The sequence below is a fragment of the Hippoglossus hippoglossus genome, chromosome 16 (genome assembly GCF_009819705.1).
Source record: "Hippoglossus hippoglossus isolate fHipHip1 chromosome 16, fHipHip1.pri, whole genome shotgun sequence".
In the NCBI taxonomy this organism is placed as follows: Eukaryota; Metazoa; Chordata; class Actinopteri; order Pleuronectiformes; family Pleuronectidae; genus Hippoglossus; species Hippoglossus hippoglossus.
Genome location: NC_047166.1, coordinates 1,436,151 through 1,454,276, shown reverse-complemented (window position 1 = coordinate 1,454,276; position 18,126 = coordinate 1,436,151). Strand labels below are relative to the sequence as shown.

At 44.7% G+C, this 18,126-nt stretch overlaps 1 protein-coding gene across 11 annotated transcripts in view; it reads right to left on the bottom strand.

Moving 5' to 3' along the window:
* The window catches only part of mef2d (myocyte enhancer factor 2d), a 74,400-nt gene extending 72,051 nt beyond the window's left edge, over positions 1 to 2,349 (bottom strand). For 3 of the 11 annotated variants that reach the window (XM_034612423.1, XM_034612424.1, XM_034612420.1), the window contains exon 1: positions 2,181 to 2,348. The gene's annotated coding sequence lies outside the window, so the exon portion shown is untranslated. Of the gene's footprint in view, positions 1 to 2,180 lie in introns of all 11 variants that reach the window. The other 8 variants (XM_034612415.1, XM_034612419.1, XM_034612427.1 and 5 more) reach the window with 6 other exon arrangements.
* Positions 2,350 to 18,126: the final 15,777 nt, after the last annotated feature.

Here is an 18,126-nt window from a genome sequence, read left to right as displayed (position 1 = left end):
CCCTTTTCTGGAGCTGAGCCTGTAACTTATCTGGAGCTTAAGCTTTTGCACTGAACAAGTCCAGTTTCAATATTTTGTTCAATTTGTGGATTGTGTTCCCATGTGAGAGCGTGAGAGGGTGGGGGTGTGGGGGGTGGGGGGGGCTCCTCCAGAGACTTGAGAGACCACAGCTGCTCTCAGACCTGCACTGAACTCCGGATCTTGTCCAGATATAATGTGATGTATGTGAAAACGCAAAAGTCAGTAACTGAGGACATTTTCCAGGCCTCAAGTACAACGTCAGCAGGATGTCAAAGTGAGAAAAGAGCAGGAGATCATCCAGAGGATTTACCGTGAGCGAGTGGGCGTGTTGACGAGGTTTCTAACACGTGACAGACGGGAAAAGACGGGAGAAATAGTGTCATGTAATAAAATGGATATGAAGGACGACTGTTTGACATCTTGACAGCAGGGGGCCGTCTTCTCTCAAGTATTTTATGAGATCACAGGAAATAAGAAGACGACTCATGGTGTCAAATCACTTACAACTTCTCATCAGCATCTGGGAAAATGACTTTTTCGAAACCTTTCTGCACCTTCTTAACTAAAAGTTCCAGAAAACCAAACATATGTGTGCACGTCGAATCCCCCCCACCACCATCGTTCAATGGAACTAAACCCAAATATGACTGAGAGGGTCAGTTCTCAGCATCTCAATCTTCACAGGACCAAAGTTTCACCAAACTCTCCCTGTTTGTTTTGCCCTGGAGGGATTCGTACGAGCTTCACGCAGCAGTGAGCGTTAGAGCAGGTTGGAGATTTAAGAGTTTGAGCTTCAAACCACAGAGCTGCGGAGGCATGAGAGAAGGAAAGCGATCAGACGTTAGAGACTCTCATTTCCTCTGGATGGAAGCTCTGACTCTCAAAGTCCGAGGGTTGAATTTGTTGCTTCCACGGGACGAACGTGAATCAGGCCGGTGAGACGGGTTGAATCTAACAGAGGAATCGGTGAGTCCTCGGTGGATGGTTCGATCTCTGCGCTGATCGAACTGAGGGATTCAGGTACGTTTGTGCCGCTGCGTGTTCGGTCACCCTGACAAACACCGTCCATCCAATCGACCACATCTCTGTGTCACCGTCCTTATCTGGACAAACACTCCTCTGTGGTTACGGGCCTCTGAGGCTCGGACTGCTCAGCACCCTTATCTGGACCGTCCCCCCCCCCCGGGTACTGTGACATCTTTCTGGCAAACCTGGACTTCACCTGCAGGCGTCATCTGTCCATGTCGCAGCTCATCCCTCTGCTGCACAAGGTAATGATGTAACAGATAACAGTTCCTCGTGCCTCCTGACATGTGAGACTTGTCCCCTGAGACACTCTCTCATTGTCTTGCTGCCTCCCCTCTAATCCCAGTCACCTGCCTCTCTCTCTCTCTCTCTGCCAGACGCTGCCAGACCCAGACTCCAGATACAAACTCAACACAGACCTGAGACCTGACAGGACGGGAGCCGCACTCCGTTTATTGATATCTTCATTACTGGGCTGCTTCCACGAGCAAAACGGTTTCCGGGTCTGAGGAGGAAATTAGAAGTTTTGATGGCACTCTCTCTCTCTCTCTCTCTCTCTCTCTCTCTCTCTCTCTCTCTCTCTCTCGGGAGAAAAGCAATTACGCACAGCGACGAGAGCACAATCGTCGGAAATGGGCTCATGAAAGAGACATTAAATTATTGGAGCGACACAACAGCTTAGAGGATGTGAGGAGAATCACGCACACACGCACGCACGCACGCACACACACACACACACACAAACACACACACACAATGTAAACCTGTCACTTTACGCGTAAACTGAATTGATGACGCTATAAAAGTTGCAGATGAGCCGCCTCTCTCTCTCTCTCTCCGGGGTCGCGGCGGCATCGCGTCGGGACCGAGGTGACACTTGGCGTGGACGCTCCGTGCGCGCTCCTGACGAGCCAACCGGCTGCGACACGTTACCGGAGCGAGGAGCTGCCCTCGCGGGGACTCGTGTCGCGCACGGAGCGGCGAGGAGCACCGAGGCTCGGACGGGCCAGAGGAAACGCTGACCGTCCGCACACACACACACACACACACACACACACACACACGCACCGCCGCGGCGCGTGGACGCACAGCTGTCACGGCTGCCCACGCACAGGAAACATGAGGAGACTCACCGGAGCAGCGGGTCCACATCTGGGGGATGGCGCCGCGGACCAGCGTCACTCTGTCGGCTTCAAAGCGCGCACGAGGTGTGATCAAAGGCAAAGTGTAACTCTCCGCGCCGCCTCGCAGCAGAACCGTCCTGACACACTGGAACTATTGAGTTCAGGCAAATGGAGCCTGATCCGCCCTGAGCGCCGCCGCGCGCTGACCGACAGCCACCGCGGGCCAATGGGAGCGAGCGGTGCGCGCCGCGTCGGCCAATCACGTCGCCGGCGCAGAGTTGGCGGAGGGTGGGCGGGGCCCGGTGGCGACATCATGTGTTAAGACTCCGTATCCCTCCGCCGCTCATGTTTTGACAGCAGCGAGTGACTTTCACAGCAAATCACAGCCCGGACCCCCCCCCCCCCCCTCACACACACACACACACACACACACACATTAATAACACATGAGACCTGACACCAGTGATTCTGGACGTTCACACGGAAGAAGCTTAAACACCAGAGTTCAGACCCTGTGGGGATATTTGTTCAGTTTGACAACACAACAGTGTGTGTCTGTCATCCGCTGAACAAACACACACACTCTGCATCACTTCTGTCTTCACTCACACTGTGATAAAAACAAACCTTTCAATCAAACAGCTTTTTACTTTCACTTCATGTCAGAGCAGAGGACTACTTTGTCTGTCCCCGGCGGAGGAACACGATGTTTACAGTGAGGGAGGCAGTGACGTGGCGGTGACGCTGTGAGGCGCGTGTCACCGCAGCACACGTGCACGAGTTCACTCTCACACGCACTCAGGTTCACACGAGGATGATGAATAAAAAAGTGTTTTGTCTTTATTTATACTTTTTACTCTGAGCTGCGTCACGTGACGTCAGTGTGGAGCAGGCACAGGCTTTTTATACCAGAGTGAAAGTTGAGATGTTCAGTAGTTGAGATGTTCAGTAGTTGTGATGTTCAGTAGTTGAGATGTTGTTGTGATGTTCAGTAGTTGTGATGTTCAGTAGTTGAGATGTTGTTGTGATGTTCAGTAGTTGTGATGTTCAGTAGTTGAGATGTTCAGTAGTTGAGATGTTCAGTAGTTGTGATGTTCAGTAGTTGAGATGTTGTTGTGATGTTCAGTAGTTGAGATGTTCAGTAGTTCTGATGTTGTAATGTTCAGTAGTTGAGATGTTGTAATGTTCAGTAGTTGAGATGTTGTTGTGGTGTTCAGTAGTTGAGATGTTCAGTAGTTGTGATGTTCAGTAGTTGAGATGTTGTTGTGATGTTCAGTAGTTGTGATGTTCAGTAGTTGAGATGTTGTTGTGGTGTTCAGTAGTTGAGATGTTCAGTAGTTGTGATGTTCAGTAGTTGAGATGTTGTTGTGATGTTCAGTAGTTGAGATGTTCAGTAGTTGTGATGTTCAGTAGTTGAGATGTTGTTGTGATGTTCAGTAGTTGTGATGTTCAGTAGTTGAGATGTTCAGTAGTTGAGATGTTGTTGTGATGTTCAGTAGTTGTGATGTTCAGTAGTTGAGATGTTCAGTAGTTGTGATGTTCAGTAGTTGAGATGTTGTTGTGGTGTTCAGTAGTTGAGATGTTCAGTAGTTGTGATGTTCAGTAGTTGAGATGTTGTTGTGGTGTTCAGTAGTTGAGATGTTCAGTAGTTGTGATGTTCAGTAGTTGAGATGTTGTTGTGATGTTCAGTAGTTGTGATGTTCAGTAGTTGAGATGTTCAGTAGTTGAGATGTTCAGTAGTTGTGATGTTCAGTAGTTGAGATGTTGTTGTGATGTTCAGTAGTTGTGATGTTCAGTAGTTGAGATGTTCAGTAGTTGAGATGTTGTTGAGATGTTCAGTAGTTGTGATGTTCAGTAGTTGAGATGTTCAGTAGTTGTGATGTTCAGTAGTTGAGATGTTCAGTAGTTGTGATGTTCAGTAGTTGAGATGTTGTTGTGGTGTTCAGTAGTTGTGATGTTCAGTAGTTGTGATGTTCAGTAGTTGAGATGTTCAGTAGTTGTGATGTTCAGTAGTTGAGATGTTGTTGTGGTGTTCAGTAGTTGTGATGTTCAGTAGTTGTGATGTTCAGTAGTTGAGATGTTCAGTAGTTGTGATGTTCAGTAGTTGAGATGTTCAGTAGTTTGCTGCTCAGTCAAACTCTGAAGCAACCCATGCAAGCAGCAGCGTTCAGCAGGAAACAGCTGGATCCACTCCCACGTTTTCACAGCTACAATACAACTTCAGAGGTAACACAGAAGTCTGGAACTCTGCAGATTCAGACTCCTCCTGTAGATGAGAACCTGCTGAGGAGGACGAGGGTGAAGACTTCCTGCTGAGAGGGGAGGAAGAAGCAGAATAAACTGAGCATGTTAAACAATGTGTTAATGAACTGAAGGCCGGGGCAGATGAAGTAAGTGGTGGTGACACCGGCTCAGACACAGAGTCTGACGGCGGCAGCAGCACACACACAGATTACACTGTGTGTTTCCTGCTCTACATAAGGAGCTTAAGGAGAACTGCAGCAGTCAGATGGACGTCGCTGCGCCTCCAGCTGGGGGGGCCAGCGGCCGGCCGCTCGGCCCCCGGGGTCACGGAGATGCCGCGGGAAAAATGAAAAACAAGCAAACGACCTCAGTCTGCGGCAGAACCTGGAAACAAGAGCCTGCTGCTATTCAAGAGTCCAGCGGTGTGAGGGAGTCGTTATTCCAGGATCCAGCTGCAGTTTTGTTGTCAGCTCCTAACAAGCCCAAGCTCTAACTACTGTTTGGCGCCCCCTGGTGAAGTGATGCAGAATCACTTGGTCCTGGGTGCAGGACGCTGTTTTCATCTCACAGTCGATTCTCCTGATGCAGAGAAGACGTTCTGAGGATTTGCTCGTCAGTGTGATTCATTTATTTTTTATATCTACTGGTTTTGCACAGGTTAAGAAACACAGAACGATTACAAATCAATGTTTCATATCCAAACAGTCGACTCTTTGCACATCATCTGAATTTATGAATCAATATCCTCTTTATTTATATAAACATGACAATAAAAACGAGATGAAATTCATTCAGGCTCCTTGGTTCAGTGCTACGTCCGTTTGTTAGGAGGAACTAGTCCAGCAGGTGTCTCACTTCAGGAGCTGCATCAGACTGTCTCATTTCAGAGGCTCCTTTCACTGTCCTCGAACCAGGAGGTCGGCGGTTCGATCCCAGTCTCCCCTTAGTGACGACCTGTGCTGATCTGATTTATTATAACCAGCAAGCAGTGGACCAGTGGGATTGAGTCAAAGTAAACTACAGAAACACGTCCCCAGTGGTAATCAGGGTTCACTCAGGGTTCGATACCACGTGTGAGGCTTTGGGTGCAGATTGTTTGAGTCTCTGTAAAATGATCAGAGATTCCTCTGTGAATGGAAACTATTAAACTAATGCACATGCATGAAAACTAACGGCTTCATAGCTCCGGCTCCATAACGAACATGCAAACACCCAAATTCAATAAGCTGCAGCACTTTAGTTCTCGTGCAATATGGCATTTCAAATGCTGGACACATCTGCTCCGACTTTCTGCTTTCCAGATACACAGACTTTCCAGTTCATTTATTTACCCAAATCTGAGACTTAAGCCGTGACCCGGGAATTCATGTTGGTGGTTCACACGAGGGCCGTGACCTCCCCATGTGGGACCGGCTCTGCAGCTGCTGGATTAGTGTTTTCATCTGGACACTGGGAAGACACACACACTAGTGTCTGGTTCTGCCTCCTGAACGAAACATCACACTTTAAGTCTGTGTATTAGAACGACCTTTAAAGGAACGAGTGCAGAGACTCATTCTGCAGCGGGTTTATCCACTTTCCACGAATATATATATATATATATACAAAATCAGCAGGATTGGTCCTCTGAAGGGAAAGAATATTCTCACAAAATGTGATGCATTCATTAATCTGTTTGTGTTTATTTTGCAGAAACATAAGTAGAATTAAAGCAACAGATGTGATGTATATAAGCTACAGCGAGATGCTCTCCTGGATAAAGCTAAATAACGATGATTATCTCAGAACAAGGTGACGCTCTGCAGATGTTAGACTGTGTGTGAACGGCTGGTCTTTGTGGTCAGTGTGTTGGACGTGGGAGAAATGTGCACGTTTAAAGACCTGAGCAACTTGATAAGGTCCACGTTGATAAGGCCTCACAACCGGGTCAGAGACAGAGTGGACTCAGGATGTTATGATGGACATACAAACTTAAAGGATCTGCTGCTCACGTCCCGACTGCTGTGGTGTACCACAGGGCACCTTCAGGGGTCTTACCAGATTACCAGTTTTGGCTGCACACAGACGACAATCAACATCGATGGGATGAACGATCTGCATCGTCATCCCAGAAGAGTCAGGAGGAGATGAAGGGGGATTTTAAAAGCAGCGATCTGAAGACGTGTTAGAAGATTCATCAGGAATCTGTAGCCTCTAACGTCTTGTTTCCATTCATGTCTGTTGCTGCTCTTGCTCCTGTCACTGAAAACGCTGCTGGTTTTTAAAGAGAAATCTGCCAAATTAAAAGAATAAACTCAGCTGAGATTAAAATAAACCCAGCGTCTGACTCCACACGCTCTCTTTCTGAGCTCTTATCTCCTCGCTCCGTCTTCTCCCTTCTTCCTTCATCTGATGACAGTTCCACTTTTCACTTTCCCCTCTCTCTGTCTGAACTGTTGGACCTAACCCCCCCCCCCTCCTGGTTTCTCTTTCCTGTTTACGCCTGTTTGTCTGTTGGTTATTTATTCACCTGGAGATGATTTTTCAGCCTCATCTCTTTCTTTCTTTCTTTCTCAGTAGTTTCTGGCAACATTTTTCTTTTCCGTTTCATATTTCCCCTCTATTCAAATGTCTGTCTCTTCCTCCACAAGATGAACATCAGTGTTGATGAGGTTGAGGATTTCTGAAAGATGTTGGATCCTATCATCTCATCTTCCTCACTTGCTCCTGAGTCCGACACTTATCTTTCAGGCTCAATTCTCAGCGGTTGTTTTCCAGACTTTAATCTTGAAGCAACAACTGGCTTATAGTTCATTTTTCCGGCACATTTGCTGAATAGTTCAGTGTCAGTGTTTCCAGCAGGTTGATATTCACACTGTGCAGCCGACGGACTGAGTTTGTGTTTCTCATGTGAAGAAGCAGGTCAGACTCGCTCAGTGTTTTTGTTTACAGCACATCCACAGCGGCGTCGGCCTTTATCACCAAAAGCTCTCTGGACGTGCCGGTGGCTCCACTGTGCCCAACACATGTAGGTTTGTGGACTGGGAGGAACATCTGTTTCCCACAGCTCTGCCCAAGTCACACCTCCAGTGTTTGAGTGATTCTGAGTTAAGGTTCATTCAGTCTCGTCTCAGCTACGTCTCCTCTGCGCTTCCTCTGCTGTGTGAGAGTCGGTCAGCGAGCGAGATGTGTGGGTGCACTTCCCTCTCGCCGCAGTGACCCGCTGCTCCGCTGCACTCCGCTTCCACAGCATCCTTCTGGCTGCCTAGCAACACTCAGTGTCCATGGCAACGGAGGCAACAAACGCCCCCACTCCTCCCCGGCCTGTATCCCTCAATTAGAGCTGAAGTGTGGCAATCAGAGGGAGCGGAGTCACCGAGCGGATTAACAGGGAAGGTCAGGAGGAGCCGGGGGGGGGGGGGGGGTGCAGGTCGGAGCTGGAACCTCCAGGTTATCTGCAGGGGAAATGAGTTCAGGTCTGAGAGATGGAGAAGAGGTCAAACAGAAATCAACAATTACAGGTTGACGAGCTCTCGATCTAACGTCTCTATTCTTTTGTGAACTTGCTGAAAATAATATACCTCAAGATAACGGGGGTCCCAAGTCTCTGTTGTCATTATTTTGGACTTCATGTCTAAATCTTCTAATCCAAAGGTTTTCTGTTGAGGTAAATTGTGAAGTTTGTGTGAAAATTTGTAAAATGTGGCTTTTAATCTCTTGTTTTTCTTTTCTGTATAATTTATCGATATCACACCAGGACCAGCATCACTCCACTGGTTTCCAGTAATTCTGAAGAAAATTATTTTTGTTGTTTGTGTGATCATCTTCTCTTTCAGAATGTCTCTCAGGTTACGTTCCGCTCACTGAGGTCACTGAGGCGTTAAGCAGATTTCTGTGATTATGAAGATTTGGAACAAACTCCCTCTGCATAACAGAAATCCATCATCTGTCCACATCTTAAAAAACATATTTTTATGATCTGGCTTTTAATAATTCAACCAGGTTCTTTCTTTTCTTGCAATCTATCTAAACTTTGCTTTAGCAATTTCTTAAAATGCATTTTATTGTTTATTTATTGTTATTATTAGCTACAATTTGTAGGAGTAGTTCAACTTGAAGTAGTATTATAGTTATTATTATTATAGCAGAACTAGAATCAGTAGATGACCTGTTGTAGTGAAACCAAACAGCCACTAGAGAGAGACATACAACTAGAAATGTGGATTGGCAGGTTCACTGGCTGTCCTGCAGGGGGCGCTACATCCCTGCTGCTCATTGGAAAAACTGCTCTGAATGTGAAGATGTTTTCTGTCAGGTCACTGGTTTCATGTTTTACTGGGTTTCAGCTGTGGCTCATAAAGAATTAAATAAATCATATGAAAAGTTTGTCTGACTTTATTTGATCTGGTTTTCAAACGATGATGAAGATGATTCCGAGCTGTGACCTCTGACCTCCGGGCTCCTTGGGGCAGTGAGGACGGATGTGAGGACGGATGTGAGGACGGAGACGCTCTCAGACTGAAGCCCCATCAGAGACACTCAGACACGTTGAGGGGAGTCGACGGGTTCTGAGCTAACACAGAGTGTGTGTGAGGGTTTCTCTTCACTCGGAGATAAAGTGAGATGATCCCGAGACTCAACGAGATCCTTCAACCGTCAACTTCTCGTCTCCCAAGCAAACATTTCATCATTTCATCATTTCAATTCAGCTTTTACATCCTGGTTGTTCGGAACAAATTCTCTTTTTTCACATCCTAAACATTAGCAGCTCCCGAGAACAACAGATCAACCACAAAATTAATATTCTATCATACATGTGCAATAATCTGAATCAGACCCTGGATCACATCAAAGAGATATTACTTTCATATGAACAATAAACTTACTGGAAGTCAAACTGCTTCATCATCCGTCCTACTTCGTTTTGTTTCTATTTGTTTTACTCGTGATGTGATTTCACTGATAACTTCTGAAATAACTCATATATTATTATCTTATATCTAATATCTTTGTAAAGTCAAAGTTTGTTTTCACTGTAACTTATTTTCAGGTCACATTATCTAATTGATAATTGATGAGCAACTCACTGTGATCTGATCTAAACCAGGTTTTAATATTTAAAAACAGTCACCTCATATTGTAACGTTTGTATAAATCCTCTAAAAGGTTGTTGGTTGAAACATCAAACCATCAAAACAAATATCAATAGAAAATGATGTGAAACTCAGTTCATGTAGAGACATGAACACATTCATGGTTTGTACATCAATATATATACAAATACACAAATATTTAAAATACACCAAAATGAGCACATTTGAAATATTAAAGACACTAGATTGTTAGAATCATAATTGTTTCTTCTCGACCTGCCGGGTCACATACAGGAAACCACCCCGCCTCAGATGTCAGTCCTCTCAACATCCTGTGACTCATCCAAACCAGGAATTCTTCCAAACTGATCTGAGTTTCTGTTTAATCCTGATGAAACAATCAGATGAAAACAGGGGTCACCACACATCGTCAAATATGAAGCTGTATTATCAACATGAAGCCAAAACTCTGTGAAAGATCTGCTTTGAATCTACAACCACGATTTATTCTCAGGGAATTTGGTGAAACATCAAATATCTCACAGTGTCACAGGAAGTGGGAGAAACACGATTTCAACTCAACAGTCAAACAGTCAGTTTGTGTTTTATTTTGTTAAGCATCATAATAAATAATAATAATTACATTGTCATTGTTATTATTATTTATTATGATGCTTAACAAAATAAAACATATGGGTGAAACACACGTTAGCAGCTTGTGCACAAATCATAATCTCCTCCTCCTCTTCTTCCTCCTCCTCTTCCTCCTCCTCTCCCTCCATTGTCTTTGCAGCATCCTCTCTTCTCCTTCTCCTCTCTCTCACCCTCCCTCCTCCTCTTCCTCCTCTTCCTCCTCCTCTCCCTCCATTGTCTTTGCAGCATCCTCTCTTCTCCTTCTCCTCTCTCTCACCCTCCCTCCTCCTCTTCCTCCTCTTCCTCCTCCTCTCCCTCCATTGTCTTTGCAGCATCCTCTCTTCTCCTTCTCCTCTCTCTCACCCTCCCTCCTCCTCATCCTCCTCTTCCTCCTCCCGTGTGAACGCACAGAACCTCTTTTCTCTCCTCCTCTTTGGATGACCGCCTGTTCCTGGAATTCACGATCCCCTCTCACTTTTAATTTATGCGCATATTAATTGTTCCCCATTGTAATTTCCACCGTGGGATACAACATGCAAATGCGCCATTTGTGCGTGCGTGTGCGTGTGGTTGTCAACGTTCACAGCGGTTAATTCAAATTACAGCAGATTCATCTGAAGCCCTCGGGATTTATTGTGAAATTCTACATCTGCAAATAAGACGTGATTTTTTTAAAGTTAAATCTTATTTGCATTGAAAATGTTTTTTATTTACAAAAATGTAAAACGAAATATTGTAAAATAAATTGTAAAATTATATCGGCAGTGATTAAACTATGATTCGTTGCTTGTTCCTGGTTCCTTTTTTAAATAAAACAGAGAAAAGAAAACATTTAGATTTTTACCTTTTTGAAAGTTAAATAATTTTTTCTCTTTTTAATCTTCTTACACATTTGCTTTGTTCTTTTTCATTTAATCTTCTGAAATTTCTTTATGGGAGAAATCGTTAGAATAAAAAATATTAAAGTTTTCAGAAAGAATGACGTTGATTTTCTTTTTATTTATTTCATTTATCAATGATTTAATTTTTTATTGCTCTCTAGATTTTGTTCATTTGTGTTAATTTGACGCTACAGATATTTATCATATAAAAAGTGTTTTATCTGAGGACGTGTGTGTGTGTGTGTGTGTGTGCGTGTGTCTGATTTCACCTCGTCACTGATTGGACAATTATTTCTGATCTGCCAATCAGAGAACTCAACAAACAACCCATTTATATTAATTATATCCTGTTGACTTTAGTTTAAGCCTCAGACAAAAATCACAGATCTTGAAATAATTAAAATGTGTGTGTCTGTTTAAAAACAGGCGTCTGTATATATGTTGGAATAAAGACAAATATCAACAGGTCGTTTAAAAGACATTTTAAACCAATTAAATCCCCTCTTCACGTTGAACACACATCAGGTGATATAAATTAAATGTCCTTTAAATGAGTTTAATGCTTCATGTGTTTTCACACTTTTCACACTGAGGCTGTAAATAGTTTCCACTGATGAGATAATGAGGAGCACAGTGGCCACATGCTTTTAATTTGTATTTGAACTAAAGCTCATTTGTATTTTCTAAACCTTTAATAATGCAGATGAGATAAAGTACAAATATTCAAATCTTATTAAAACTCTTCAGTTTTTCTTCAGTGTAAGAAACGACCATGGTGATCCATCCATCTCTCCATCCCTCCATCCATCCCTCCATCCCTCCATCCCTCCATCCATCTCTCCCTCCATCCATCCCTCCATCCCTCCATCCCTCCATCCATCGCTCCCTCCACCCATCCCTCCCTCCATCCATCTCTCCCTCCATCCATCTCTCTCTCCCTCCATCCATTCCTCCCTCCATCCATCCATCTATCCCTCCATTCATCCCTTCATCCATCCATCTCTCCCTCCATTCATCCCTCCATCCATCCATCTCTCTCTCCCTCCATCCATCCCTCCATTCATCCCTCCATCCCTCCATCCATCCATCCATCTATCCCTCCACCCATCCCTCCATTCATCCCTCCATCCCTCCATCCATCTCTCTCTCCACCCATCCCTTCATCCATCCATCTCTCTCTCCCTCCATCCATTCCTCCCTCCATCCATCCATCTATCCCTCCACCCATCCCTCCATTCATCCCTCCATCCCTCCATCCATCTCTCTCTCCACCCATCCCTTCATCCATCCCTTCATCCATCCATCTCTCTCTCCCTCCACCCATCCCTCCATTCATCTCTTCATCCATCCATCTCTCCCTCCACCCATCCCTTCATCCCTCCATCTCTCCATCCATCCATCCATCCCTCCATCTACACACGTATGTACAGGTCTGTATTTATATGAACAGGTTCATCACTGTGAGTTATTAACAAGTTACACTGAATAACACACGGTACAATTCTCTTAAATGTAATAATTAGTCTATACAACACGCACGCGCAAACGCACACACAGCAGTCGCCCTCCCTGCGTGTGCGCGGCCTCTTTCTGGATCAGGACGCACAGCGGCGCCACTGCGCATGTCCGCTTTGCGCATTTCACAGGACGCATCAACTCATCTGGAACCACAAAATGAAATCAGATCAAATAGAACAAAGGAGAAGTGAACCCGTGACCTGCTGCTGAACATCGTTCGGTTCCCTCTCAACACAACATTTAACATTGAGGAGGATCCTCATCAGTTTATCAGGAGATCAAACTAAACACTACAAACTTTAATAATAATCAATAATAGTATTAATAATCTGACAACACTAAAGCATAATGGGTTTTACAGGTGTACCTAATAAAGTGACCACTGAGTGTAAAGGGAGTCAAAGAATTAAAATGGCGGAGCTGTTTTTAATCTTTAAGACTAAAAACTTGAATAGAAATAATTCAATAATTATTACAGGACATTTATAAAGATAAACTTTTAAGAAAGTCTGTGAAACTAAATTATTTATTATCACCATTAATAAAAAATCATTTTCCCTGTGGAAAGATTTCATCCTGTTTCCACTTCCTGTTTTCAGGTGATCACACATTTAATTTATATAATAAACAATGATTTTAATAAAACTAATAACTTTGTTCTCAACATGATTGATTCACGTAGAGTAAAGAAATCATGATCAATGATTTATTCAAGTTTGTGTTTGTTAATGTGTGTAACTGTGTGTTAATGTGTGTTACTGTGTGTTACTGTGTGTGAACCATGTAAAACACACTATAACTGCATATTTAACGTCATATGAAAGTGGCTTCACTTTTTATTAACATGCTAATATATTTAAATTCCAATAATATTTCTAAACGTTTAGTTTTTCTTGCTCTGACGCAAATTAAACGATGCACATGAGTTGTTTTTTTTTCATTTTGGCGAATTTAAGAACTTTTGAGGCATTTCTGAAATATGTTAAACTGTTTCTGCACAATTTTGCAGGAAAGTGTTAAAAGTGTGGGAACCGTGAACTGAGCTTATTTTTATTTATGACGAATTTCAACACGAGTCAAATCTCACGTCTGTGATTTAAACCTCGTGATTTGATATTTATCTTCTGGATGTTTTCAGAACTCAGATGCTCCTCCGGCCTCGAGCGGCTGCTCCTTCCTCCTCCGTGTGAAAAGCCTCCTTCAAAGAAACGGAATCAGCCTCGTTTCCCTCCAGCGCGTGAATCTCGGACTCATTAGCATTTATGCAAATGAGCTTCTAATTGCAGGCGTAATGACTCTGGCGTGGGAGATTTTTCAATCCGCCATGTTTCCTTTTTGTTAGCGCGTGGAAGCAGTTTTCCATCTCCTGCTCATCTTGGAAAACAAAAGCGGATCTTTCCTCCTCGTCCCGCAGCAGCTCCGTGTCTCCTCCGCACGGAGCGGGACCTCCTGTTCTTCAGTAAACCAGATGTTTCTTCAGGTTCTGCTGCTCCGGCTCTGTGCAGATGTGCTGCAGAGGAAGAGGCTGCAGGAGGAGCTGAGTGTCAGGTGAGTGCTGCAGCCCAGTGTGCGCGTGCAGCCTGTGGCTCCTGACGCAATGTGTGCACAGAAACAAAAAGAGAGGTGGACATGCAGAATGAAGCGGGGAGCGTGCGTGTGAGGAGGTTATAGTTCCTATGGAGTGTGGCACGAAGCAAAGGATCGATTCTCAGGATGAGGCAGAAACAACATCTGCTCCGGGTTCAGGTCTGAAGAGAAACTGGTTCGTGTTCAAGTCAAACGAGAGAAAAGAAGATTTCACTGTTTTCTATTATTTCTGATTTCTTTTGTCTCAGCTCATCCTTGTTTTTTTAATTTACCACCACAGTGTCCCTGCTTAATGAACTGACTGTGTGTGTGTGTGTGTGTGTGTGTGTGTGTGTGTGTGTGTGGAGGGGTGTGGGGGGGGGGGGGGGGGCTGTCTTGTTTGGCACAAGGAGGCTGTTTGGCCCCATGCAGCTCCAACAATGTGGGCAGATTTGCGGGGGACAAAAGAGCCGGAGCTTTGAGTTGCAGAGCACGTCTCTGACACCGGCGTGTTACTGGGAACGCTGGGATGTTCCACTGGTGAATCTTCACCTGCTCGACAGGTAGAGCGAGTCACGACAGTCCTGCTTCCATCATATTTCCTCCCCCCCCATCCTGCACATCACTGTAACACAAAGAAACTATGATAATAATAATAACTTTGTTCATGAGGCACCTTTCAGAAACAGGGTTTACCAGAGACCAGCAGACACAGGAAGCTCAGGGAGACTCATAACAAATAAAAGCATAACACGACACCATCAAATAAAAGAAGTGAATACAAGTAAAACAACAAAATGGAAAAGACGACAAAAGCAAATGATACAAAGAAGAAGAAGAGAAGCAATAAAGATAAAAAAAAGATGACATCAAAAGAGAGTCTGTAAAAATGGGTTTTAAGAAGTGGTTTAAAAAGAGTCTCCTCTCCTCAGGCAGGTCGAGGGGCCCTGATGGCTAAAGCTCTGGACCCACCTGCCCCCCCCGAGGTTCAGAGGCTGCGAGCTGGGCCAGAATAAGACGAGCTTTAAAAACAATCAGAGGAATCTTCCTTCTCACCCGGACAGGGAACGTTTCCTGTCAGAAACACCAGGAGACGTGTTTGACCTCTGCTCACCTGTCACACCAGTCGATATCATCAGCTGTGTCCCACACAACAGACGATGAGGTCCAGGGTTCGAATCCTCAGCAGAACAACCGAGACGCTTCCCTCAGATGGAAGAAGAGGGATTCTGTGTGTTGGTTGATGAGCTGCAGCTCTGAGGCCTCACCGGAGATTTGCTCTTTTATAAGAAACTGGGGCTAATTTAATGTGAGACTTGATAATATTGAGAATCCTGAAAAACATCCAATACAAACCCACAAAAATCCTTTTTACACATTTTTACATCCTGAGACCTGAATCGTTTCCTGCTCTCTTCTTTTGGTCCGTGCACATTAGCCCGACTCTCTCTCTCTTTCCCCCTGGATCTTATTGGTTCCCTGGAGAGTTCGACCTGCTGCTGGACGGAGGCTCCTCCGCTCGGTGCAGAGACAGAGAGTCGACGTCCGAACGTTAAAACGTGGAAACAACAAACCCATTAACAAAAAAACTGAAAATGCATTGACTGGAGGAGTTGTCATGGCAACAGGTTAATTTAACATGAGGATGGAATTAGTTCTGTGTTCTGCTCTCGGTTAAGGTTTGGAAAAATATTTAATCGGCAGTTTTCTTAAATTCACAAATATACGAATTACACGTGATCTCGCTCATTAATTTGAGACGTGGCCATGATCAGCAGAAACCTGACAGCCTCACAAGCTGCTCTTACCTTCTTTAATTTAAGCTTCATGAAATGTAAAATTAGGACAATGGGATTGTTTTTGACAGACCGGCCGGTGCATAGAGAGAAAGTGTCTTTACCAGCAGGAGGTGAATCTGCTTTCTGACAGATTAGAGTGTTTGGTGGTTTGAAGTGTTTCTGTCAGAGCGAGAATCTGCAGGATCAGAAAGGTCGTAAATCATTTCTCACCTGAAATCTGCTGAATGAACTTGATCCTTCATTTCTCTGACGTGTGCAGTGATTCAGCTGCATCTAACATTTAACAATTATTGTCTTGACTCATAGATTTCCTGTTTTTTTTTTATTATTCTAAACTGTCAGAAAATAGTGAAGAATATTGATAAAATGTTGGTTCTGGGTTCAAAGTGACATCTTCAAATTGAAAAGTGTCAAACACCTGATTTTATTTTTTTTACTATTAAATAAAACCAAGAAAAATAGTAAATCCTCACATTTGATGAGGTGGAAACATTTAGTGTTTGTCAATTTTTTTAATTAAACTTTTGCTATTTTGCTACCGGTGAAATTTGTTGTGTGATAATAATTGATATTGTTTTATCGCCTAATTCAATATTTTATAGGATCAACAGTCTGATGAAGCTACAACATGAAAATCTTCCTATTTTAATGCATCAGGGACGATTAGAGAAGTTTATCAATTTGAGTTAAATTAAAGTTTCTATTTAAAATCCCAGTTGTAGACTCACTTGTTTCTGGCTGGGTCCTAAAATGATAAATGAATTTACAGTCACTGTTCTTCTTCTCATTCAGCAACTGTAAAGTGAGAGTCTTCATTCATCTCCTCCTTTTAAAGTCTTTTAAAAACATTATTTTATAAAAGTGCTTTTAACTTTTCTCTGTGTTATTGCCTCATTTCATCCTTTGTCTTGCATTAACTTAAATCTGTAATCGCACTGTAAGTTTCTTCAGATTTTATTAGACACTTTGTAAACCTGTTTTTTTAAGAGCTGTATAAATACAGTTCATTATTAATATTAATATTATTTAGAGTCCCTCGCTGGAGCTGAGGAGCCGGAGCCAGGACTCGGGCCTGTGCAGGTTGAAGTGGGGGAGGAAGGGAGAGAGTGGGGGTGGGGGGGGGGGCTGATGCAGGAATGGCCTGATGGGTACTAATGAAGTTGGGATGCTGAGGTCCACCTCGGTGCCCGGGTTCCCATCATGCAGAAGGAGGAGGGGGGGGGGGGGGGGGGGGGGGGGTGCAGCCAGCCTATTGTGCCCGGTCCCTCGCCCATTAGCCCGCACCGAGCCCGTCTCTTTCCCAGGAGCCGCGGAGGCCCGGCCCCGGTAACCAGGAGACACAGTAGCCGCGTTCAGAGGCTGAGCTCCAGGAAAGCGTCCAAAATGTGGAGAGAAAGAAAGAAAGAGGGGAGCCGGGGACACTGGGAGCAGAGGGGACACTGGGAGCAGAGGGGACACTGGGAGCAGAGAGGACCCCCGACAACAAACCGGGGCCTGACAAAGTTGTCTCTTTGGCAGTCGCGCCTCCTATTGAAGCAGTAATTTATTCAAAGGAGATTTTTATCCCCGCGATCTGATTATTATGATAATCGAGTGACCCAGACCCCCTTTCTTGGCTCCTGTCTGCGGGCTGCGGGCTCGGCGGTGACAGTAAAAGCTGATTTGCACGGTGCTCACCCCCCGCTCGCATTCCTGGACTCCTCTGCATCAAACACGCAGACAATGAGTGGATGCGCGCACTTGATCCAGGCGCAGGCGCGCGGGCCGCAGTGTGCGCCGGGGGGCTTTGTGTCCAACGAGCAGCCAGACAAGATTACACCAAACTTTCTATAATCCCACATGGGTCCAGCGCGGATCCCACGACGCACTCCACATGTGGAAGTACAGGAGACACGCACGGGAGGGTGGTGCGCGTGCGTGGAGGCGCCTGTGTTACCTGAATTAGAGAAGTGATCATGGATGTGGTTGTTGTGCGTGATAAGGACGCGTGGGGACGTGTGGAGGATTCAGACTCAAGCGTGAAGTCAGATGAAGAAATCCGACATGAATTCAGATGATTAGTTTCCAGCAGAGAAGTTGGATCACGCACGATTCTTCACACGCACGCGCTCATTCTTCAGAGGGTGGAGACACCAGCAGACCTGCACCGTGTCATAAAGGGGAGGGTCCTGCTGGCAATATATGTTTTTAGAGGAGGCTCGTCTTGGTTCATATTGCATCTGACGCGAGGAATGGCGAGTGC